At 44.5% G+C, this 24,297-nt stretch overlaps 7 non-coding genes across 7 annotated transcripts; 2 read left to right on the top strand and 5 right to left on the bottom strand.

Moving 5' to 3' along the window:
- Positions 1–5,309: 5,309 nt before the first annotated feature.
- trnav-cac (transfer RNA valine (anticodon CAC)) lies at positions 5,310–5,382 on the bottom strand. Its single transcript has one exon. It is a non-coding gene; the product is annotated as a tRNA-Val (tRNA).
- Positions 5,383–5,833: 451 nt separating this feature from the next.
- Positions 5,834–5,905, bottom strand: trnae-uuc (transfer RNA glutamic acid (anticodon UUC)). Its single transcript has one exon. It is a non-coding gene; the product is annotated as a tRNA-Glu (tRNA).
- Positions 5,906–6,752: 847 nt separating this feature from the next.
- Positions 6,753–6,825, bottom strand: trnav-aac (transfer RNA valine (anticodon AAC)). Its single transcript has one exon. It is a non-coding gene; the product is annotated as a tRNA-Val (tRNA).
- A 1,196-nt stretch (positions 6,826–8,021) lies between these two features.
- Positions 8,022–8,093, top strand: trnad-guc (transfer RNA aspartic acid (anticodon GUC)). Its single transcript has one exon. It is a non-coding gene; the product is annotated as a tRNA-Asp (tRNA).
- A 634-nt stretch (positions 8,094–8,727) lies between these two features.
- trnav-cac (transfer RNA valine (anticodon CAC)) lies at positions 8,728–8,800 on the bottom strand. The gene has a single exon. It is a non-coding gene; the product is annotated as a tRNA-Val (tRNA).
- A 14,836-nt stretch (positions 8,801–23,636) lies between these two features.
- trnah-gug (transfer RNA histidin (anticodon GUG)) lies at positions 23,637–23,708 on the bottom strand. The gene has a single exon. It is a non-coding gene; the product is annotated as a tRNA-His (tRNA).
- Positions 23,709–23,909: 201 nt separating this feature from the next.
- Positions 23,910–23,981, top strand: trnae-uuc (transfer RNA glutamic acid (anticodon UUC)). Its single transcript has one exon. It is a non-coding gene; the product is annotated as a tRNA-Glu (tRNA).
- Positions 23,982–24,297: the final 316 nt, after the last annotated feature.

Below are 24,297 nucleotides of genomic sequence, written 5' to 3'. Positions count from 1 at the left end.
GAAATAAATCCTCAGACTGCTTACTGCCCTGGGCATGTACCAATAAATTACAGGAGCACATCTATATATCACTGCGATGAAGCAGGAGACACACAATCACTGCAAACACATCCTAAATACAGTGTTCCAGCACCTTTGACCTCATCCAGTACGTATCATTTCTTGAAAGGGATTGCTGTCCGAATGCACATCTGAATCCCAAACAGAATCTCTAGTAAAATACGATCATTTGTGAAACAGGTAAATGACGGTCTCAGGGGCCCATTCCTCATTCTCAAGACACATCTATGCAGTACGTACACCATGCATTGAGCAATAGGGATTAAAGACACCACAGGTAAGGTTAGAAGTCATTCCGACTATATTCTAAAATATTGGACTCATATTCTTATGATGGCAGTCACTTATGATAGTGACAGAGACGCTGTGTTGTAAAAGGGCGCTGTCTTTTGGATGAGATGTAAAACAGAGGTCACAGCGAGCTGAAAAACACGTTTTGAAAAGTGTGCTTTTCCTGCCCCAGAAGTTAAATGGGGGTGACCAAAGTTGCCCAAACGTGTTTATTTCTGCTGAAAAACCCGTTTTGACAGCTTCTGCACAGTGGGGTTAAGGGCTGACTCAGTGGGCTCTAATGAGCCAGGCAGCTACATTGGGATTCCAAGGTTTGAAAAAATACGTTTATTTCGAGCTGAAAAACAAGTTTTGAAAAGTGTGCTTTTCCTGCCCCAGAAGTTAAATGGGGGTGACCAAAGTTGCCAAAATATGTTTATTTCTCTGTCACTATGCTGGGGAATTGGGACCCGCACAGACCTCAGGGTGAATGCCCCCCCGCCGGCACCATTAACACCGCTTCCAGCTGGAAGCTTTGTTTTTCCCTGTAGCTCACCCTCATCCGGGTACTGACCTGGCTCACACCTGCTTAGCTTCAGTGGGTTTTCAGTTGCAAGTTGCAAGGGGATGCAAGTGATGGAGCCGCTCGCTGCAAAAGCTACTGCATTGGCCGGGAATCGAACCCGAGCCTCCCGCGTGGCAGGCGAGAATTCTACCACTAAATCACCAATGCTCAGTGCCTGGACCTTCAAAAAAGACGCTTTTTTGGTGCTCTGTGCAAAACGCGTCGACATCTGCTTCCAGCTGCAAAATGCCATTTGCAGACGCTGAAGAATTTATTTCCAAGGCAGCGGGTACAAGCGATTTGGCGTTTTAAAACCACCAGGAACAGCAAAGAGGTGCGCTTCTTTGCTTGCGCCAGAACACAACGACAGGAGGTGGACAACGTAGTCGGCAGGATTCGAACCTGCGCGGGGAGACCCCAATAGATTTCTAGTCCATCGCCTTAAGCACTCGGCCACGACTACAGCAAACCCCGCCACCGCTGCGTTCTTGCTACAATCTTACCTGGATCGCGAGGCGCCGGCGGAAGCCTATTTCAAAGTCGTTCTCCGTTTCAAAAAAACATTTCCAAAATACAAGCCTTGCAGACAGACACGCCTCAGAGGACTTAAGGGTGGCTTCATGTCGGAATGATAAAGTCTCCCCGTCCGGACATGAAAATGCAACTTTGTTACACACAAAAAAAGACTTTCAGAGGCTTCCCGGATGTTTCCACCAGATTAAAATATTCACCGACGCAATGTCCATTCTGGAAGTCTGGTTGAAGCGGTTGAAGCGGTTTAGTCGGGATTTGTTCACCGTCCGTGTAGAGAGCCAGAAAGTTAATGTTGTAGTGTTTAAATTTGAAGGGGTTTTGTGTAAAACTGCCGCTGAATGCCGCTTTGTCCACAAACCCCAAAATTACCACTTTGGGTAACTGTCCGAGAAAGAGGTTTTCTTGGTTACACACATGGCTCCCTGCAGGCAGGCTGAAGACTTTCATCTGTACGCGGTCTATGGGGTATTTAGGTATTTAGTGGTGCGACCGTCAGGAGTGCTTCGGCGTTCACAAACAAAGATGCAGAGAGTACGCTCAGTTTGTGTTCTCCGATGTTGTTCATTAAGCAGAAAGCATCTCTGTTGCGCGTGAGTTTTATTTTCAGGTCTACGCCATTCAGTAGTCCCAGTGGGCAAAAGACGTATAATATACGTCTATTAAACGCATACCTTAGACGTCTAAATGTGGTCTACAATTCGTCTAGAATGAAATTCTAATATACGTCTAAAGTTATACGTCAATTATACGTCTATGTTTAGACGTTCATTATACATAAATGGTTGGAGTTCTATTATACGGATAAATTTAGAGGACTATTATACATATATGGTTGGAGTTCCGGATAACTTTAGAGGTCTATTATACGGATAACTTTAGAGGACTATTATACGTATATGGTTAGAGGTCTATTATACGTATACCTTTAGAGGTCTATTATACGTATAACTTTAGAGGTCTATTATACGTATATGGGTAGAGGTCTGTTATACGGATAACATTAAAGGTCTATTATACGTATATGGGTAGAGGTCTATTATACATCAAAGATAGATTTTATAGGCGTAGAAACAAGTAAACCAAGCCAATGATTAGGTTTAGAAATGTATTCTGAAAATACACATTCACACCTGAAACATATGTATTTCAAATTATACATTGTATACAATCAATCAACAATCAACATATGGGCAATAATCATAAAAAACACAACTAGTCTTAAACTTCAGCTACAAATTCTGGTAACATGGCAATATACAGTATAGTAATGACAAACACAAAACTAATTACATTAACACACTAACTCAAAACCACATTTTGATTCAAATATACATTTTAAAATGTACAACTTCTATATTTCCAAGAAAAAAAATATTACAATGGAAGTTAAGACGATTTTTGTCCACTATTTGCAAACCCTGTCTAATTGTCCTAACAGTTAGAACCAAAAACCTATTATTTTCAGTGTCCAGATCTCCTGGCCCCCCGTCTTTCATATGCATTCTTCAAGTAACACATTGCATGCTCCTTTATTTCTTTTTCTGTTGATGTAGGGTGGGACTTCAGCACCGCAGCTAGGAGAAAATTGTATAATATTACTTCCCAAATAAATGATGATTATCTTCTTTAGTATAATCTAAAAAGTGAACGGTTTACTAAGCTCAAAACTGAAATAAATGTATAAAATTTGGCTTGCATCATAGCAGTTGAGCAATAAAGTCTGTCCTAATTAAAGAGTACCCAAAGTTTGAAAGTACAACATAGAATAAGAATAGAGAAACGGCAAAACAATTTTGTGTCATCTTCCCCATTCACACTATTTTATGTGCCATTTTTTGCTTATTCACGTACTATTTTTATCAAAATAATATTAAGAAAGATCTGTATGTATTCAGATAGTATTATTATTGTTCATACTTACTCGTCAAAAGAGGATTGCTGAGATATTTGCGGATATACTTCTACGTTTGAAAAACGTGTCCAAAATTGTGACCAACGAATACTAGCAATGCATTGTGGTATATAACCGGAAAATATGCTGGGTTCGATATTTTCTCAACGTATGCGTTTATTAATGTTGTCGATATTATGGTTGAAATATAACATTGATAATACATCGCGGCTATGTGCCCCCTGCTATGAGCTGATGTGCAATTTTAACGCATGTAGTTAGTAAGGATCGGTCACTGTTGTATGGTATTATATATAATGACATTATGGAATAGGATGGGGACAGGCCTGGCATCACGGGGGGAGGGGGGAATGTTGCCCCTTCAGTTTTGGGCAAAAAGATTTACCTAACTTAATTTGCGCCCTAAAAAATAGTTGTACTTTGTCAATGGTCAGACAACACTAAATGACACGAACAGTCACTCAGTCTGTTTGATGGGCAGGAGGGCTATCCGTCCAGGAGCTGCACATATCAGTGTCGTTATTGAGTGTCAACATTACGATCCTGTTTGCTCAGGTGGACCGATTCCTTGCAGTAGTTTATCATTATACTTAAAATCGTTATATAACTAGGACTAGTTATAGCAGTCTGTGCTTTCTGTTGGTTTTACAACATTTTTTCTTAACAATTCAGAACGTCCATGTAGCTGCAAAAATGAACGCTTATGGTACTTTTCGCTCCAGGCAATACTCTCCAGTGAGAGTGACGAAAAATGTGAAACTGAACTTCATCGCAAATACCAGATTGCTAGTCGATATCTTCTATCATAAAGCACTAATTAATGGCATAGCTGCGAGATTTCATTTGGGTAGCTGCACCGTACAGCTCCGTTTCAACCGAAATATCACCCCCGCTCAGAATATCAGACGCCCCCCTACAGATTTTTCCCCGGGCACCGCGCACTGATGGGGGACGGGGTTTCCAGGAAATGGTATCAACTTTTCTCAAGAAAATAAAAATAGAAACTCTATAGGCACTCAAACATTTTACTGTTTTTTTTTTCAGGCAGGTGGCAAGACCCCTCCGCAAAACCCTTGTATGCCAAGCTGTGGGCATTGATTCGTCGAATATACGTATATTCACGCCGAAAATACGGCTATACGTATATATACGTCGCCTCGACGTATAATCAACGTCGAATTGCAACCGTAAAATCGACGACATTAATAAATGCATATATAACGTCGAAAACACATCTAACACTAGGAGTATACGGCACTCTGCACAGTGTACGAAGTAAATTATTTTCGCAGTAATTAATTTACACGTGTATAATAAATATAGTAAATATAATTAATTACTGCGAAAATAATTTACTTCGTACACTGTGCAGAGTGCTGTATACTCCTAGTGTTAGATGTGTTTTCGACGTTATATATGCGTTTATTAATGTTTATTTCACAGTGTCGTGCACCTTTTCATTGCTCTCGCTTTCAGAGCCTCCGCACGGCACACGACTCGACATCAGGAAGCACATTGAAGTGAAAGCAGGGAGCGCTGCGACATGCACTGTGCAGATCCCGCCACACTAAGAGGTATATAAGCGTCAAAGGCAAGTCATTCCGAGTTGGTCGTTTGTGTTTTCCGTTCAGACGCGAAATGCTGAAATGATCTCTCGGCTCCTCGGTTGTCATTTCTGCTCCGTAAAGTAATCACAGCACGAGTCGGCTTCCAGCACGGTGGGTCGGGACACAATGCCGGGGGTCGGAGAGCGATGTCTTCCTCGTTAGTACAGGACCTGTCACCTGTCCCCACCTGTCACGCGGGAGACCGGGGTACATCAGGACGCGCATTGAAGTGAAAGCAGGATGCGCTGCGACATGCACTGTGCAGATCCCGCCACACTAAGAGGTGAGTGGGTCTGTTCGATCACAGCACTAGGCGAATCCCCAATCCCCTTTTGTGCGTGGCGACAGAAGAAGTCTGGTCTGTTTCCGCCCGGTTTCGATCCGGGGATCTTTCGCGTGTGAGGCGAACGTGATAACCACTACACTACGGAAACTGTGGTCAGATGTGCCCAGCGGCCCAGCGCTGAGCTTCGCCAATGCGATTCAGCTGCTTCCAGTGCCTTTATTGGGGTGCGCTGATGGACCGTGCTGTCTCTCCAGAGACCAGCACGCCTGTCATGGACGGAGCAGGAAAGATGGCGCCACATTCTACAGCCCTCTCCACGCAATCGACGAAATCGGGCTACTGAAGTGGAGAAAATCGCCTCTCCAGAAAGTGCAAATATCATCTTGGAGAGTATAAATCCTATTGCCGAAGGTCAGCCCTGTCTACCAGAGTGACCCTCCCACCTCCTGCAGCGATGGTCAGCTCGTCTCACACGAGAGAAGTTTCGGCTGGAAACAAGCGCCCCCTCTTCTCGCACGTTTTGCACGTTGAGTAGTTTTAATGCGGCTCCTTCGTACACAGTGCTGATCTTTTGGAAAGCAGGAGGCAAAATGTACACGTTCCCATACCGGGAGTCGAACCCGGGCCGCCTGGGTGAAAACCAGGAATCCTAACCGCTAGACCATATGGGAGTGCACAACCCTTCTGTTCCGGGCATCATGCAAGCAAACTACAGAAATATGAGAAAACACGCAAGAGAGTTGTCACTCAGAGTGTCGAAGGGTCGATGTATACTGGGGCTCAGTTGAAATGCAACGTCAGGACTTTCCCGAATTATGTCACACGAAGAGAGCACAGCCTTTTCCGCCCTGCCACGTGTGTATCGGTAACTCGCCGTGATCGTATAGTAGTCAGTACTTTGTGTTGTGGCCGCAACAACCCCGGTTCGAATCCGGGTCAAGGCAGAATAGGGGTGTCTGCTTTTACTACTTGCACGAATGAAGGCAAAAAAAAGCCAATTGATGTGAACGAACGGCGCTTTACAGAGGAGTACTGCCTGACTGGATCGTTGATGAACGACAGAGACCACTCCAACCTCTTCTCGGGTTTCTTCAATGACTTACTAAGGATCTTCTTCACATTCGCCCATGCAGGGGAAGCCAGTTACACCAAAGCAAACGCAGGAAAGTGCAATTCAAGCAGAGACCAGGAGGGACTTGTTTACACCGAGAGTGGTCGGAGAATGGAACAATGCGCCCAGCCCTGTTGCTGGAGCCGATTCTTGATGAGATCTTGGGCTCACTAAGAAGCCCCCGCTGGATGCTAATCTTTCTGTTGTTGTTGCAGGTCCTGCGCTGCTTTTGAGCCGACAGAGCTCGTCCTGATCTGTCGGCACAGCCCAATTGCAAATGATCGGCTCCGCATACAGAAGGAACGTGCGTTTGGTACAAGAGTGCATGAAGGCACCGGAAATACATTGGGAACAAATGACCGGTCGCTCAATACCTCTGTGAAGTACAGGAGCGTGCAAAACGAGGCTGTTTCCGCCCGGTCTCGAACCGGGGACCTTTCGCGTGTTAGGCGAACGTGATAGCCGCTACACCACGGAAACCTGCAGGGACTGCTGCTGGTGTCTCGCTTGCGTTTCGGGCTGAGAAAGGGACGCGTCACTTTAGGCAGGGGGCGCTGGAGAGAGGAACAAAGGGCGCGATGAAACAAAACACCGAAACCCGGGATCTTTAGATCTTCAGTCTAACGCTCTCCCAGCTGAGCTATTTCGGCGGTGCACAGAGCCCACAGCCACCTGCTCCAGCCTTCCTGTGTTGCGGCATGAGCGCACCAAGAGTAGCGGGAGAGTGTTGCAGGAACGTCACTCAGAAGGAAAGCCACCCAGGTGCGCCCTCTGAGCTCTGTCCAGCGCTTCTTCCTCGCATGGACTCCTGCCTGCGACGGGCAGGAAACAATTAGCAAGAACAGAACAACACCCCATGGGTGTCTCATGACCACACCTTAGGTTGTGACACGTGCAGGTGTGAGGGGTTGCCGGGCTACTTTGGAGCAGAGCTTGGGTGGAGGGAGGGCGGGAAAGCAGACAAAGAGGTGACACCTCAAGGTCTGCACGATCACAGCTCTCCGCCGCCCCAGGCTTCCGCTTGATAAGCTGCTGGACACACCCGCCCCTCCTCACACAGACCGTGGAAAAGCCCCCGAGTCGGAGGGCTCTCTCTTCCTCCCAGGAGCTCTTGGACACGACGCACAGACAGGGTGCGGGGAGCCGCCGCCTGCAAACACGGCTCCAGGCAGGACTCCACTCCGTAGGAGCTGCAGAGCAGAGGAGATGGGGGCAGCTTAGCTCCTGTGCAGAGACCTGAGCTGCTGTTGCTGCAGACGCTGTCTTTTCTGCACTCGGGGTAGGAGTGAATGTTGAGTTGCCCTTAGAAATAAAGCAGAGTACTTCAACGGCACGGGTGTGTGTGTGTGCGTGCGCCCTGGTGATTCTGGGAGACAGATCGAACCTGGGCTAAGAGAGAGGAGGCTTAGCCCTCTTCCATTTGCTACTTCAAAGTTGTACAACCCATTTGTATCTGCTAGGCGGCGCAGTTGTCGTGCACAAAGAACGCTTTGAAAAGCGTCCAAAGCAAGTCATTCCGAGTTGGTCGTTTGTGTTTTCCGTTCAGACGCGAAATGCTGAAATGATCTCTCGGCTCCTCGGTTGTCATTTCTGCTCCGTAAAGGAATCACAGCACGCGTCGCCTTCCAGCACGCTGGGTCGGGACACGATGCCGGGGGTCGGAGCGTGTGATGTCTTCCTCGTTAGTATAGTGGCAAGTATCCCCGCCTGTCACGCGGGAGACCGGGGTTCGATTCCCCGACGGGGAGTAGCTTTTCTTTTACCTCCTTAGAGAAAGGACTGCCTTTCACTTCTCTGTTTTCTAACACAGCGTCGTGCACCTTTTCATTGCTCTCGCTTTCAGAGCCTCCGCACGGCACACGACTCGACATCAGGAAGCATATTGAAGTGAAAGCAGGGAGCGCTGCGACATGCACTGTGCAGATCCCGCCACACTAAGAGGTGAGTGGGTCTGTTCGATGCACAAAGAACGCTTTGATAAGCGTCAAAGGCAAATCATTCCGAGTTGGTCGTTTGTGTTTTCCGTTCAGACGCGAAATGCTGAAATGATCTCTCGGCTCCTCAGTTGTCATTTCTGCCCCGTAAAGGAATCACAGCACGAGTCGGCTTCCAGCACGTTGGGTCGGGACACGATGCCGGGGGTCGGAGAGAGAGATGTCTTCCTCGTTAGTATAGGACCTGTCACGTGGACCTGTCACCTGTCCCCACCTGTCACGCGGGAGACCGGGGTACATCAGGACGCGCATTGAAGTGAAAGCAGGATGCGCTGCGACATGCACTGTGCAGATCCCGCCACACTAAGAGGTGAGTGGGTCTGTTTGATCACAGCGCTAGGCGAATCCCAAATCCCCTTTTGTGCGTGGCGACAGAAGAAGTCTGGTCTGTTTCCGCCCGGTTTCGATCCGGGGACCTTTCGCGTGTGAGGCGAACGTGATAACCACTACACTACGGAAACTGTGGTCAGATGTGCCCAGCGGCCCAGCGCTGAGCTTCGCCAATGCGATTCAGCTGCTTCCAGTGCCTTTATTGGGGAGCGCTGATGGACCGTGCTCTCTCTCCATTGACCAGCACGCCTTATGTTTAGATCCATATTACATAAGAAAGTGGAACCAGTCTTTACAAAACACATTTCTCTTCGGTCTCACCTGTTACCTTCTTCTTTTTCTTTTTCTTCTTACCAATTTCCTGCCAGCCATCCTCTGAATGAGCCTTCATCAGGGTGGCAGCAGTAAAAGCATTCACGGAGTCCATTTCAAGGAAGGGGGTTGTCGTGGAAATTTAACTATCAAGGAAGCCACAAGAGAGAGTTCTCACCTGAGTAAGGTCTTTATTTCAATATTGCAATATTGGGAGCCCTGCTGCCACTTCGCAAAGTGCATCAGAGACTCAATTAGTTACAAGCAGTACAGGGCTTTTATAAGACGTTGCGCTGTAAAAAAAGTTCAGCACTTGGTCCCTTCTAAAACTTCCCCTTTCTCTAAAAGAAAACAAATTACCTCATAGAGCGAGAGAAAAACACTAGATTTGTTATTGAAAGTTTATCAGTTACTTTCAGCTAATTCTAATGACCCAGACAGCATATATTGTTTTGGTACATTGTCTTCTAAACTAACCTAAACAGTGTACTTTGTTGACGAACTGTTTTCTAAAATTCTGCACGTACTGTAGCATAGCAGTTATATCCTTGAAATATTATCTAAAAGCACCAATATATTTTTTTGCAAAGCTCTCTACATTTTTAAGAATCAATTAACTCATTAGATTTCCACTACAATTCCCTCCTTTTTATTCTTGAAAATGATTAAAAGTTAGATTCTTCATATGGACTCCCAGGAGGCTCCCATACTTCAGATTCTTCCGTTTTTATCAGAACATACTGATGCGCAAACATATTCATTATCATATTGCGAAGCATTGGAATAATACAAGTCGAACAGCAACACAAAAACAGGAAGACAAGTATCACAGCTACTATAATTGGTGTTAGTAACTTGAAAAAACACATTCCCCCCGGCCCAAACAGTGATTCTAACCAAGAGAGAAAAGCAGGTGTATCTTTAATGCCTCTTTCTTTGTCCACCTTGTCTCTCAGTTCTTTCAAATGTTGAATAGCAAGCGTAAGATTTCCGTAATCATTTTCATTTGCTGGAATAAATGTGCAACAGGAGTCTCCTATTAAAGCACAGACTCCTCCAGATGCTGCATTTTGTAGATCCAGCACGAACCTGTTCTGAAGTGCCATTAATCTAACTCCCCTTAATTCTTGTTTGATAGCGTCTAAGCCTTCTAACGTGATGTTAATAAACGAGTACATTTCATAGCGAGTAATTTGTAACCAGCGGGCATTAGCTACTGCCTGAATACTCAGTCCTGAGGAAAAAATCATTTCAGCTGCAGTAAATAGTCTATGGTCTTCTGGTACTTTAGAAATATCTGGACCATATCTGTCAGCCCAACTGAGAGCGCGTTTAACCCTTGACTCCCTCTGAAGGGGCTTCATTGAATTTAACAAGTAAGAGTTTACTGGGACAATGAGAATGGAGTGGTGTAGCGTGACTAGAGCACACACTCCTCTCCACTGGGGAGGAAGGCTATCATAAACTTTTGTAGCACATTGCCAATACCAATCCATCAAAACCATAGTTCCATTAGATAAAGTATGGTTAGTAACCGTGGCGCTACAGCCTCCTGTTCTTCCTACTGAGGGGCCACGACCTTTATTCTCATAGCAATAAGAGTGATTAACCTTAGAAGGCAGGTAAACTGCTATTTTAACAGGAGAATCAGTCCAGGTAATGTGATTCTTTAGGTAATCCCACAAAGGAGGACATTCTGCTTTTTTACTGGTAACATTGAAGTGAATAGCAAAATGCACTGCTGGATCACTGGGAGAAACAAAGCCTAATGCTACTGTAGTAGACTTATTTATCTTCAGGCCGGCTGCATATGGATGCCCCTTTGAGTAGGTCAAATACGTTATGGTGAAGGTGGGAAAAGATCTTGGATCTGGCTTTGGAAATCCTGCCACTAGACTTATGCATTCAGAAATGTGACTATCAACTGGTCGGGGGAAAAGTTGCATGGGTGAGGCTGTAGAATGAGGCATTAAAGCACATACATAACAAGATGCATTAAATTTCTTTAACTTTACAGTATAATTTATAAATTTGTACCACAAATTACTCATATCCCCCTCATTATCAGTTTCATTCAGCCAGTTTGTATACAAAGAGGCTTCACGTTTAGATTCTTCCTCTTTCTGGGTGGTGACAGGCTTCCACATAAAAAGGAAAAAGGCTGTGCACATCAGTCCCAAGCAGGTGATCCCCATCTATCCCTGTGGAGACATCACTCCTGCTCTTTGCTCAGTTCGTTTGTGACCTTTTTACAGTGGGAAGCATGAATTCAGGGCACCTGGCACGGCCCCCTCCACCTGAGTGAACACCATTTCTTTTTCCTGTCTTTCACCAGAATCCAGTCTCCTTATTCACGCATTAGTTCTTACAGCACAGGTAAATCCCTGTGGGCTGGAGCCCAGCATTTTTCTTAGGGTTTTTTTTACAAGATTGGTCAACAGCTGGGTAATAACTCTTAGAAAAATCTACACATTGTTCCACTGCCTCAGCTGTGCCGTTTTGCAGAACAATTCTAGCTGAAGTTGTAAAATTTCTCTTTGGTCAGTTCCTGCAAAACATCTTATTAAGAACAAACAAACCATAATAATAATGTGCATCTAGGGGAATCACTCCCAAGGGTAACCCCCCTTAAAACTATATTGTTCTACCCATCAGGTTCTGCCACTAGATAAGAGAACCTTTCCCATGAAATCATTTTTTGACCTTCATGATCCCTTCAGGGCGTACAATTAGCACAGAAGCAGCAGCTTTAGTCCACATGTTTTTCAAGCAGGTTATTAACAGTATGATCATAACGAATAATACCAGACACACAAATATGTATTGAACCAGAGACCCTCTCCAGGTTCCTAGCACAGACTGTAGCCATGCACCAATGCCCCAATTATCTGGATTATAATTATGATATATATTTTTCTTCATCATAGATGTGCTTTGCTAAGTCATTCATTTGCTAATAATTGTCTAGAATACAAGTACTGTTTAGTCTTTGCTCACCTAAACAGCTGTCTATCACCCTAATAGAGAATGGCCTAAAACTGTGATTATAGCGAGGAGCATACAGTTATTTCCATTATAATATATCTGAGTTACACTCAGACTAAAAGAAGGGCTATTTACCCATGCCAATAAACCTAAATAATCACCTCTATCAAAGGGGATTACTCCCATGAGCATCTTCTATAGCAATACAATCCCAACATGAGCTCTGATTATTATTTGTGGCTGACTGATAAAGTATTGATTCCATATCCCCATTTTATCAAAGTAAAACTCATTACACTTAACAGGTACACTGTCGCCCCCCCTCAGGAAGCTCAACAAACACAGAAACAGTTACAATATAATAATTAATGTTCACTCAGTCTCTGGTGCAGTGGTTCGGTGTCGGCGCAATGCGTAGATCCAGCGATCTCGTCCTGTCACTCAGATGGCAGAGTCGGTAGTCAGTTGCACTTGATATGGTCCTTCCCAGCAGGGTTGCAACATCTGGCAGGGTATATCTTCCTCACCATACCCACTCGCCAGGTATCAGGTCGTGTCTTCCCTCTACTGGAGGTCTCCAAGTGTCCAGCACCTGTTCACCAGCCCCATGCACCACTTCAATTAACAACCTACAATATTACAATAGAGAATTAGCAAATTTAACAATCCATTAGCCAAATTCATCCCTCCAGGAAGTTTTGTTGATTGGCTTGTGATGATATCAAACAGGCTCTATTACACAGTTCTGTTTGATCCAGCCCGCATTCCATGGCGTTCCTTCATTCTGATGTCTAGTCGATCTTTTAGAGTTCTGTTCCTTCATTCCACTGTTCCAGCAGACTGAGGGTGATCTCAGTCCATCTCACCCCGAATAATCCAGCCACAGCCTGTCCCTTGATCATAATACAAGCGGTAGGTCAGTGCCCACTGAGGGCTTATCTCCATCATCAAGTGTTTGGTAGACACAGAGGCAGTGACAGCAACCCACTGGGAAAACAGATGATAAGAGCCAAGGTTTCCCTTTACAATTGTAAATTGTAAACATTTGCTACTGCGTGAAAGGTTTCTCAGGAGCAGGCCTTTTGAGCTGTAGCACCTGCACCTGAACTGTAGTTGAGTTCCTTTGATAAGCATCACATTGAGATACCACATAAGTGGGTACTGCTTCAAACACGGTCCCCACCCAGGTGTCCGACAGAGTGCATTTGTCGAGCTATAAAGGGCATTAGGCTGTGAGGGCATGCAGAGCGTCCAGTGTGCTGGCAGCACCACACTCTTTTCTAACCATGTCCTTTTCTCTGCTTTAGAGGCCTCAGCCTGAATATCCTGTAGCTGTCCCCTTTTCACCAACAGAGGTCTCACAGGGGTCTCAGACTCCTGTTCTACGAGTACTGCTCACCTGACAGCTACATCTGCAAAGTTGTTCCCTCGAGTTACTGGAAACATTTCTTTATTATGTGATTTACACTTTACCACAGCTACTTCAGTCAGCAGCTGCAAAGCTTCTAACAGTTCAGAGACAAACCCAGCATTCTTAACTGGAGTCCCTGCCATGTTGGGGAAATCCCTATTCCTTCACTGCCATCCAAACTTGTGGCATACACCAAATGTATATATACAGTCTATATAAATTGCTACAATTTTCCATTTAGCATATTTACAAGTTTCAATTAAATCTTTTCATTCGGTCTGCTAGTTCTACACCAGATTATTCACAGTTTATACAGCCAGGCAGGTAGCCTGCACAACACATAAACACGGCCCCTTGGCCACCGGGCCACCCACCAGACGATGCCTATCTCCATGCTCCTGCACCAGCACAACAGCTCACGACCCATTTCTTTCACTTACATACAGATTACATACAGATGATCCGTCTGAGGGAATCCAGTCCAGAGCCAGTGCCTGCAAGAAAGCTTGTTTCAAAACATCAAAAACGGTTTCTGCTGCAGGGGTCAAGGCAATTTTGTCTTTAGACTGCACTACCCCCCTTAAACCAGTACGTCACTAGACAAGCTCGTTCTGAGAAGGCATTCACCCTGGCTTTATCATGTAGTTGGTTTTATACTCCTTTTTTTCCTCTCAAGATCCAATACTTGGAGTAGTCCGGCCTTATGGATTCCCTCATTAGGTAAAACAATCACAATATCACATAACTCTATTGAGTTAGTTTACATAAATGCTATTTCATGCAGTTATTCCTTATAAAATGCTGCAGTCTGGGCCTAAAATAGGTCTGGGGTGTCCCCCACCCACATCAGTAGTTGAAACTGTACATCTTTACCCAAGCAGACTGTGACAGCTTATATTTGCTTTAAACACAACCCTTACACTCCTTCTCCTGTAGCCTCCTGTTATCCGTTAGAAAACGTTATATCACATCTTTATGCTGTTTTAGTCTAAAAACAGGACAGCTGTGCTCCTGTGCCCCACAGTTACTGCACACTGTAAGATTATTTCACTTTTATTTAAATCCTGAGATAAATTTAGGAAGGCTACAGAGGGGCTTACTAGATTAAAACTGTTAGTTCACACACGGCTCTCGTTTCAGCTTCTGACAAGTTCTTTAATTGTGAAATCAAGCCTCTTTCTTACAATTTCTCCAAAAAACACATTTTTTTTTTTAGTAACTGCACACCAGCTTATTAGTAGTTCTGTCTTTGAGGTTTTATATCTCGGTATAACATTAAAGTCGCACAATAATTTCGACAAACTGGCGGCTCCCTTTTCTCCTCCTTGGGAGTCTTTTTACCACCCATTTGCAGCGCTCGCAGTTCTGCATGCATGCTTCGCGAGTTATTAAATCACATCTGTCTCTGTTCGTAATATCAGGAAAGCATAGTTGCACATTCTTGGCAACATCAGGTTTTAACCAACTCAAGTAAATTTGTTTTATTACTGTGGAAGTATCTTCATTCACTTCCTTTTCATCGGCTAACCCCGAGTATACTATCCATAAAGCTATAAACCTTTCTGTAAAATCTGAAAACATCCTCACTTCCTTCTGCTGACATGCTGTTAATTTTCTCTAATCAGTTTTCGGTGGGTAATGCTCTTTCAAAAATCTCCACACTAATTCCCACCCTTCTCCCAGATTCTCTCTTAAGGCGTTCTATTTCTTCTTTTGCTTTCTCTTTTTCTACATATACAACTTCGTTTCGTTCAGCCATTGCTTTTAGCTTTTCCATCAGGGATTTTTGCGTCTCATCTATGATATTCTGTTGAATTCTCAAATATTCCTCTAAATATTTTTATCCAAAGGTTCATACACTTTTCTACATTCCTGTTCAGCCTAAATTCCGTCTGACAGTCAATATTTCTTTTAAGTTTCACTTTGGATTAATCAAACTTTTTTTTCCTTCACACCAAACCATTTTCACGTCTCCCACGCGCCCCGCGGAATCCCCCAGTCGAGACAAACTGACGAACTATCACAATTCGGGAACACGGACCAGGTTCCAAATCCTGGCTTTAAACACACAGTTGAATCGAGTTACCATTTTCGGCTCTTCCTCGAGTACAGTTCTAGTTGCTACCTTCAGCCGTACTGCAGTCGTGTACCAGGATGCAACACCTGGATTTTTTCGCACGGGCAGGGCGAGATGCTATTCCTTCAGCAATCCCTCCTTTTCTACCCCACCTTCACAAAACAGGCATCTAAAACACATACACCATTAACTCATTTTTCTGTTGTACTCGCTTCAGCTTCAGGAAAACCCTGAACCCACCACAGCAACATGGAGAGGACAAGGGACTTTTTAGAAAAGAGGAGTCCTTACCTCTTTTTAGAAGCGGCCGCCTAACTTTTCCTCCCCATGTCCGTGTGGTTTAATTTAGATGGATACTTCTTCATCATTTGGGTCACGTATCCGCCAATCTGCCTCCTCCTTTTTAGAGGATGTTGAAAACCTTTAGGAACAATATGATCTAGCAACAAGGTTATGTCACTGTAATTAGGCTTAAGACAATCAAGAACAAGGCGCTTGCCTTTCTTCTAAATTCTTTACGATCATCAGGCAATTAAGGAAAAGACTTAACTAATGCAAATAATTCACTAGGAGACCAATGTCAATGTACTGTACATATGGTGGAGTTCTTTCTGGACCTGAAAAAGTGCACATTGGTATTTCACAAACAAGTGGCTCCGGACCGCTTTCTAATTTCGGTGGAGACTTTTTCTTTTTAGTACGCATGGCCATGACTTTAGCTGCAGTTTGCTGTTCTTTAGTTTCAAGACTAGTCTTTTTTTAAGCTTCCCATTATTTCTGTGATTCCTCTTTCCATTAAATAAGTTTTCCAATTCATTTTCTTTCATTTCTTCTCCTTCTCTTCTAAGTTTCCCCTTCTTCAGGAAACTTCTTTTTCCTAATTCAACTTTCCTCTGTCCATTCTGATTCACTTACAAAGATCCTTCATAGTTATGGGCCCCTAATTATCATATATAAATTATGTGCAAGTTCCCTTACACCTATTACCCTAGCTTTACAGTTCATGAACATAATTTTTTTCCCTAACCCAGGCTATAATTGTTTCTCCGAATTTGTCGTACATGTACTTTTGCTGGACTGCTCGGTCCCATTTTCGTCTCTGAATTTTAATTTCCCATTTTTACCGATCGGTGCCTTACTTAGAACCTTATCACATTAACTACTCCGCAGAGCAAAAACCACACGTCTGTGTTAAGATAAGTTCTTTATATGAGTCCCAGACTCATCAAACCCGCGTGAGAACACCCCTGTGGCTCGCTTCTCAAACTATTAATTTTTAAGGATCACTTACTGACGTCAGACAGCTGCCAATTCTCCAGACGCGTCTCTGGAAGGATAAACAGTTTATCCTCCGAGGTTCGTCCAATTTGCTAAAATTGTCCGGGTCCGGATGGAGTTTCAGCAGCCGTTCGCGTTCAGGTTTGTGATCCCGGACGAGCCCCCAAATTGTCATGGAAATTTAACTATCAAGGAAGCCACAAGAGAGAGTTCTCACCTGAGTAAGGTCTTTATTTCAATATTGCAATATTGGGAGCCCTGCTGCCACTTCGCAAAGTGCATCAGAGACTCAATTTGTTACAAGCAGTACAGGGTTTTTATAAGACGTTGCGCTGTAAAAAAGTTCAGCACTTGGTCCCTTCTAAAACTTCCCCTTTCTCTAAGAGAAAACAGATTACATCATAGAGCGAGAGAAGAAAACTAGATTTGTTATTCAAAGCTTATCAGTTACTTTCAGCTAATTCTAATGACCCAGACAGCATATATTATTTTGGTACATTGTCTTCTAAACTAACCTAAACAGTGTACTTTGTTGACGAACTGTTTTCTAAAATTCTGCACGTACTGTAGCATAGCAGTTATATCCTTGAAATATTATCTAAAAGCACCAATATATTTTTTTTAAAGCTCTCTACATTTTTAAGAATCAATTAACTCATTAGATTTCCACTACACTCACATATCCTCATGCTCAACTTTGGCTCAACCACACAAACTATGAAGATAATCATCTGCTTTTGCTCCAAGATTTATGTTACTAGGCTCTCTCCTGGGGATCCTCGTGTTCAAACATTGCCCTTATTGTGGATGATCCATGACAGAATTCAGGGAATTCAGAATTCTGATACCTCAGCTCAGATTCTGACTGGGCAGACTGTCATTGCCTGGTGTGAATGTGTGCATATCTGTTTTTGTGCATGTTCTGTGGCCTGTTGTACAGTACATCACAAATGAAAGGGAAATAGAAAACTAAAATAAGACTCAAGTGTTTTATCTTTCAACAGTGTTTCATTAGTATCTGTGCTAGATCCTGTCATCCACTGCTTACCACAACAGGCTCTAGCACGGGATAGCAGCTAATACATTTAACAATCTCACTGCACAATGTTGTATATTCAAGGGCTGATCTTCTGTACTTTTTCTTTCACTTTTCATTTCCTAGAAACTCAGTCCTGCCAGGAATAATCTGAGAACAAAATCAATCTGAGTGAAAATCGAAGCAGAGGAAGATTGTTTTACAGAGTCAACAAGGTCTAATTCAAGGTCATCAGCACTAACAACATTCTCTCTGGAGACAGGCGATAAGAAAATTGAAAGTGTGTATTGTTACACAACAGCAGAGACTATGAGTTATGCTATCATGAGAGTGGTGATGGATTTTTTTCATTGCTTAGTTTTGCAGGTTCTGTACATTTGAACATTCAAATTGACTAAAGTAAAGGAGTTTTCCCTTTTTACCACATAATTCCCAAAGATCAACACTAATAGAAAGCCTAATTCCAGCCAAGATTCAATTACTGTCTCTCAGGCATCCCAGCAGTGGATTTCATGACTTCAGACAGCCATCTTTATCAGTGGAGAACTCAATGCTCTGAGGTTTACTGGCAGAGTCTCACACTGGGTAATATGTTGGTAAATAATGTCCTATGGAATTCTACTATTGATAAATTCTACTATGGAACTGCGATGTGTCCTGAAAAAATCTTCTATGATAGTGGTACAGTCCATCACACCCCACCTACAGCCTTTAAAAGAGAAAAAAAAAATTCTGATATTATGGTGGAAAAAGAGGGGATTCAGTGGCTGACGAGATTGCTAAACAATATTGCAAAGGAAGAGAGAATTCCAGAAGAATGGACAAAAAGCAGTATGGTTACCATCTACAAGGAGAAAGGAGACCCAATGGAGTGTAAAAACTATAGAGGAATAAAACTTCTGGAACATGGATTGAAAATCCTGGAAAAAATTCTGGACAAGAGACTCAGGAAGATAATCAGGATCCACAACTCACAATTTGGATTCTCAGTGGGGAAAAGCACAACAGATGCCATTTTTGTGATGAGACAGTTACAGGAGAAGACACTAGAGAAAGGGAAAAAGCTGTATGTGGCCTTTCTGGACTTGGAGAAGGCATATGACCGTGTGCCCAGAGAGGTGGTTTATTGGTGCTTGAGGAAGAAAGGAGTACCAGAAAGCATGGTGAAGTTAGTTCAAGCAACCTATAGAGATGCAACTACGAAGATGATAACACAACAGGGAGAGACAAAAGAGTTTGAAATCACAGTTGGAGTACACCAAGGATCAGCACTAAGTCCTTTCCTTTTCATAAACATTATTGACACACTGACAGAGGAGGTAAGAACAGAAGTGCCTTGGGAACTCATCTTTGCTGATGATGTGGCACTGATGGCAGACTCAGAAGTAGAACTACAGGAGAAAGTGTTCAAATGGCAGAGGAGTCTGGAAAAAGGTGGACTGAAAATGAATGCAGAAAAATCTGAAATAATGGTAATGGAGAGAAGAGGAGATACTATGACCAATAATGAGGAGACAAATGGAGGAAAACTGAAACAAGTTGATGACTTTAAATACCTTGGATCAAAACTGGTAAAGGGAGGAGAAACACTGGAGGCAGTAAAACAAAGAGTGAAAGCTGGATGGAACAAGTGGAGAGAGATAACTGGAATAATCTGTGACAGGAAAATTCCCAGAAAGTTAAAGTGCAAAATGTACAAGACTGTGATTAGACCTGTACTACTATATGGAGCTGAATGCTTGGCAGTTGGAAAGAGGGAAGAGAACTTGATGAGAAGAACTGAAATGAGGATGTTGAGATGGATTCTGCAGATTTCAATGAAGGATAAGATCAGAAATGAAGAAATCCGTAGACGATGTAGGGTGGTGAATGTGGTTGAGAAGATGCGAGAGGCGAGGTTACGGTGGTATGGACATATCATGAGGAGGGACGTTGAGGAAGTAACAAAGAGGGTAATGGAATTTGAGGTGGAAGGTAACAGAGGAAGAGGCAGGCCTAGAAAGAGATGGATAGATTGTGTGAGAAAAGATATGGAGGTATGTGAAGTGAGTAAAGAAGATGTGCTCGACAGAGACAAATGGAGAAGAGCAACCAAAGCAGCTGACCCCAGGACAGTCTGGGACTAAGGCTGTGAAAAAGAAGAAGAAGAAGAAGAAAAAGATGGTGGAAAAAGAGCCCTGGAATCTTTGTAGAAGGACAGAAGACGGAAAGAACGGGCAGTGTAACCATGGCGAAGAGAAGGGAAATATTGGAGAGAGCTTTTTTCATACACTTTTTATGACTGTTTTTGTGGCTGTTTTTCCAGCCCAAAAATGATCAACAAATATGGGCAGGCGTCCTGTGCCAAATCCAATCTACCTTTCTTCCAAGCATACAGGAATGTCAGTGAATTAAATATTGACATTTGAAAATACCCAAAAATATGCAATCACACATATGCAGTTTGAGCAAACATAAGACAATACCCAAGTACCACAAACTACCAGGCATCATTAGCAGTTCAGGTGGGGAGCTGTGTCAGCATGCGTAGGCTGCAAAGGAACAAGTAATAGGTCTATTCCATGCTTAAAAGAGAAGAAAGAAAACACAACATTTCAGCTGTGGAGCCCTCACACCTGAAGAAGGCTCCACGGCCGAAACGTTGTGTTTTCTTTCTTCTCTTTTCATCTAGTGTCATTAGCCAGTTCCTGTCAAAATAAAATAGAAATGGATAACATTCTAGAGAGAGTTTGAAATACCAAGGTACAATTTAAACCATATTTCTTCCACTACAACCACAATATTTTGGAGAGATCGCTGAGCCTAACTGTTCTGGCATGCCCGTTAGCCTCCGTCCTGCTTCAGCAATGAATGCAACGGGGCACATTCTGAGGGAGATGCGGTCAATCAGGTTGCAGGAAAACCACGCTATGCTTTTTTTTGAGATCCTGAAAAGGACAGAGGGGCCATGTATATGTGTGCAGCTGGATATGTAATTGCAGGTAGCGTAGCAAATTCTGCTGAAGCCCCACTGCCTGGTGTGGACGGTAGCTGTGCATGTTGCAGCAGAATTGTGCATGTGAGATCAAGGGGGCATGTCATGTGTTTGAGCACTTCACTCCCTTCCGGAAGCACGTGATTCCCTGAGTCCCAAAAATTTGTAAGTTCTTTGGATGACCTGTGGACCGATCTTTCACGATGAAGAATTCCTTAAGAAGAATAGATCTCGGCCCACCATCCCAATGCCTCCATCTCAAAACAGCAACCTCCCACTGCCCTTAGTCTGCAAGGCAGTCCTTTCAAGTGCGATGATGACGCCGGGACCTTCGTTGCCTATTGTACGAGGTGAACTTTTGTGCTCATCAATTCAACGCTCTTTCCATCAACTCATCTTGTCTTTTGACGCTTCGTGTTTTGTGCTCCTTTGACTATCGGCATATCGGGTGACTGCAAACACTGAAGTTCTTGCTTACGGAGTGTGGAACAGTGTTTTCAAGTGATCGCTGTTCTGTCATGTTGACGCCGAGTGAATCTTTCTTTGGCAACATGGGCAGGCTGACAGAAGCGCGAGCTAAAGTAATGGCAAATTTCTTGACTTATTTCTGAATGTGAATGTTCTTTAGAAAAGGGATGCGGCATTGCTTCTCCCCCGTGTAAAGGTCACGCATTCCAGACGTGGTTATGAGCGAACAGTTGCCGCAAGTGTTTGAAAAGAACAAGAGAGGAAGCAGCCCTGCCCCGTGTGAGAATCAAACTCAGGACCTTCAGACGATGAGACTGACGCGCTACCAACTACGCCTACGAGGCCAGCTGCAGTACACAGCCGGAAAGTTTGCCTCATATGGATTTCAGTCGCCCGTTCCCTAATCTTTAGACGCCCTCTGCTGGATGTTGCATTTGCCTTTTGATCTCACCGATACTTTTTTGGTCTGTTTCTGTTGCGAGTCCGTTTTTCAGATCTCACCTAGCACAAGTCTCTCTGGCTGAAGTGGCCTCTCTGCTTCAGCATCGTGCCCTCACTCAGCCATTAAAAACGTCACTCGGACTTCTGACATGCTGACATGAAATGTCAAGAGAGAGTGGCGGAGACGCTTAAGGCAGAGAGAAGATGAAGAGGGGGCGTGGCTGCGAAATGATTGACAGCTGCATGACGCTTTCCATACAAGGCGTGACCACAGGCTAAAGGACACCTTTCGGCACATCAAGCTCTAAGCACACACCTGGAGGACGTGGGAAATGATCCCGCTACCTCTCGCGTGCAAAGCAAGCGCTGTACCATGCAAGCTAACCCCCCTTGCTGGGGTTATGCCTCGGTGTCGCCTAGTGCCGCTTGTTCCCCTCTTACCAGTTGCAGTTCACTGCCCTTCGTCTGCAAGGCAGTCGTGTAATTGCAGCTTTCTTGACTTATTGATGAAGGTCTGACTGGACGAGCGAATGATGCCTCTCCCCCGTCCTCAAGCTCGTTGACAGAATAAAATGGCAAGTGCCGCCGTGGCTCATTGGTTTAGGGATATGATTCTCGCTTAGGGTGTGGGAGGTCCTGGGTTCAACTCGCGGATGAGCCCTTGTGTGCTCTTTTTGTCCTCGTCCACAAGACTGGGAATTGATATCCACATCACCTTGCAGCATCTGCTTATGGCAAACGATGGAATGTGACTAATGACTGAACGAGCCTGGTGAATACTCATCACGTGGCACAATGAGAGCGTGCAGTCAGCTGTCCAAGGCAGCAACCTCATTGCTCGTTCAAAAGAACACGTAGTGAAAACTCATCACCACTATGTCGTAAATGAGCACCGCGATCGCTTGTTGTCATGCGTCCTTACTTGGGAAATGCAGAAGCAAAAACTGCCCTCTCTCAGCCACCGAAACGTGTGCGGCTCGCCTTGCACTCTCTGCGCCTCGCATATTTATGGAGCTGTCTGCTCTTCTTTCTGTTGAAGTACGCAAGTTACGGGGCGTACTGCACACTATGATGTGCTCAATGACAGCTTTCAAGATTTGAAAACTATGAGCTTGATGGCTCAAGTCGAACGAATGTGGTTGTTACGCAATTGATGATGAAACGCACGTATTCTAACGATTCGTGAGAGTATGTTCTAAAGGTCCCTGGCTCGATCCCGGGTTTCGGTTTTTTGTTTCATCGCGCCCTTTGTTCCTCTCTCCAGCGCCCCCTGCCTAAAGTGACGCTTCCCTTTTTCAGCCCGAAACGCAAGCGATACACCAGCAACAAACCCTACAGGTTTCCGTAGTGTAGTGGTTATCACGTTTGCCTAACATGCGAAAGGTCCCAGGTTCGAGACCGGGTGAAAACAGCCTCTTCTTGCACGCTCCTGCACTTCACAGAGGTCTTGAACCACCAGTCATTTGATCCCAATGTATTTCCGGTGCCTTCATGCACTCTTGTACCAAACGCACATTCCTTCTGTACCTGGAGCCAAACATTTGCAATTGGGCTATCCCGACAGACCAAGACGAGCTCTGTCGGCTCAAAAGCAGCGCAACACCTGCGAGAACAACAGAAAGATTAGTATCCAGCGGGGGCCTCTTAGTAAGCCCAAGATCTAATCAAGAATCGACTCCAGCAACAGGGCTGGGTGCATTGTTCCATATTCCGACCACTCTTGGTGTAAACAGGTCCCTCCTGGTCTCTGCTTGAAATGCACTTTCCTGCGTTTGCTTTGGTGTAACTGGCTTCCCCTGCATGGGCGAATGTGAAGAAGATCCTTAGTAAGTCATTGAAGAAACCCGAGAAGAGGTCGGAGTGGCCTCTGTCGTTCATCAACGATCCAGTCAGGCAGTACTCCTCTGTAAAGCGCCGTTCGTTCACATCAATTGGCTTTTTTTTGCCTTCATTCGTGCAAGTAGTAAAAGCAGACGCCCCTATTCTGCCGTGACCCGGATTCGAACCGGGGTTGTTGCGGCCACAACACAAAGTACTGACCACTATACGATCACGGCGAGTTACCGATACACACGTGGCAGGGCGGAAAAGGCTGTGCTCTCTTCGTGTGACATAATTCGGAAAAGTCCTGACGTTGCATTTCAACTGAGTCCCAGTATACATCGACCCTTCGACACTCTGAGTGACAACTCTCTTGCGTGTTTTCTCATATTTATGTAGTTTGCTTGCATGATGCCCGGAACAGAAGGGTTGTGCACTCCCATATGGTCTAGCGGCTAGGATTCCTGGTTTTCACCCAGGCGGCCCGGGTTCGACTCCCGGTATGGGAACGTGTCAATTTTGCCTCCTGCTTTCCAAAAGATCAGCACTGTGTACGAAGGAGCCGCATTAAAACTACTCAACGTGCAAAACGTGCGAGAAGAGGGGGCGCTTGTTTCCAGCCGAAACTTCTCGCGTGTGAGACGAGCTGACCATCGCTGCAGGAGGTGGGAGGGTTACTCTGGTAGACAGGGCTGACCTTCGGCAATAGGATTTATACTCTCCAAGATGATATTTGCACTTTCTGGAGAGGCGATTTTCTCCACTTCAGTAGCCCGATTTCGTCGATTGAGTGGAGAGGGCTGTAGAATGTGGCGCCGTCTTTCC

The sequence above is a fragment of the Lepisosteus oculatus genome, unplaced genomic scaffold, assembly GCF_040954835.1.
Source record: "Lepisosteus oculatus isolate fLepOcu1 unplaced genomic scaffold, fLepOcu1.hap2 HAP2_SCAFFOLD_138, whole genome shotgun sequence".
In the NCBI taxonomy this organism is placed as follows: Eukaryota; Metazoa; Chordata; class Actinopteri; order Semionotiformes; family Lepisosteidae; genus Lepisosteus; species Lepisosteus oculatus.
Note: the sequence above shows the minus strand (reverse complement) of the source record. Positions and strands in the feature narration are given on the sequence as shown.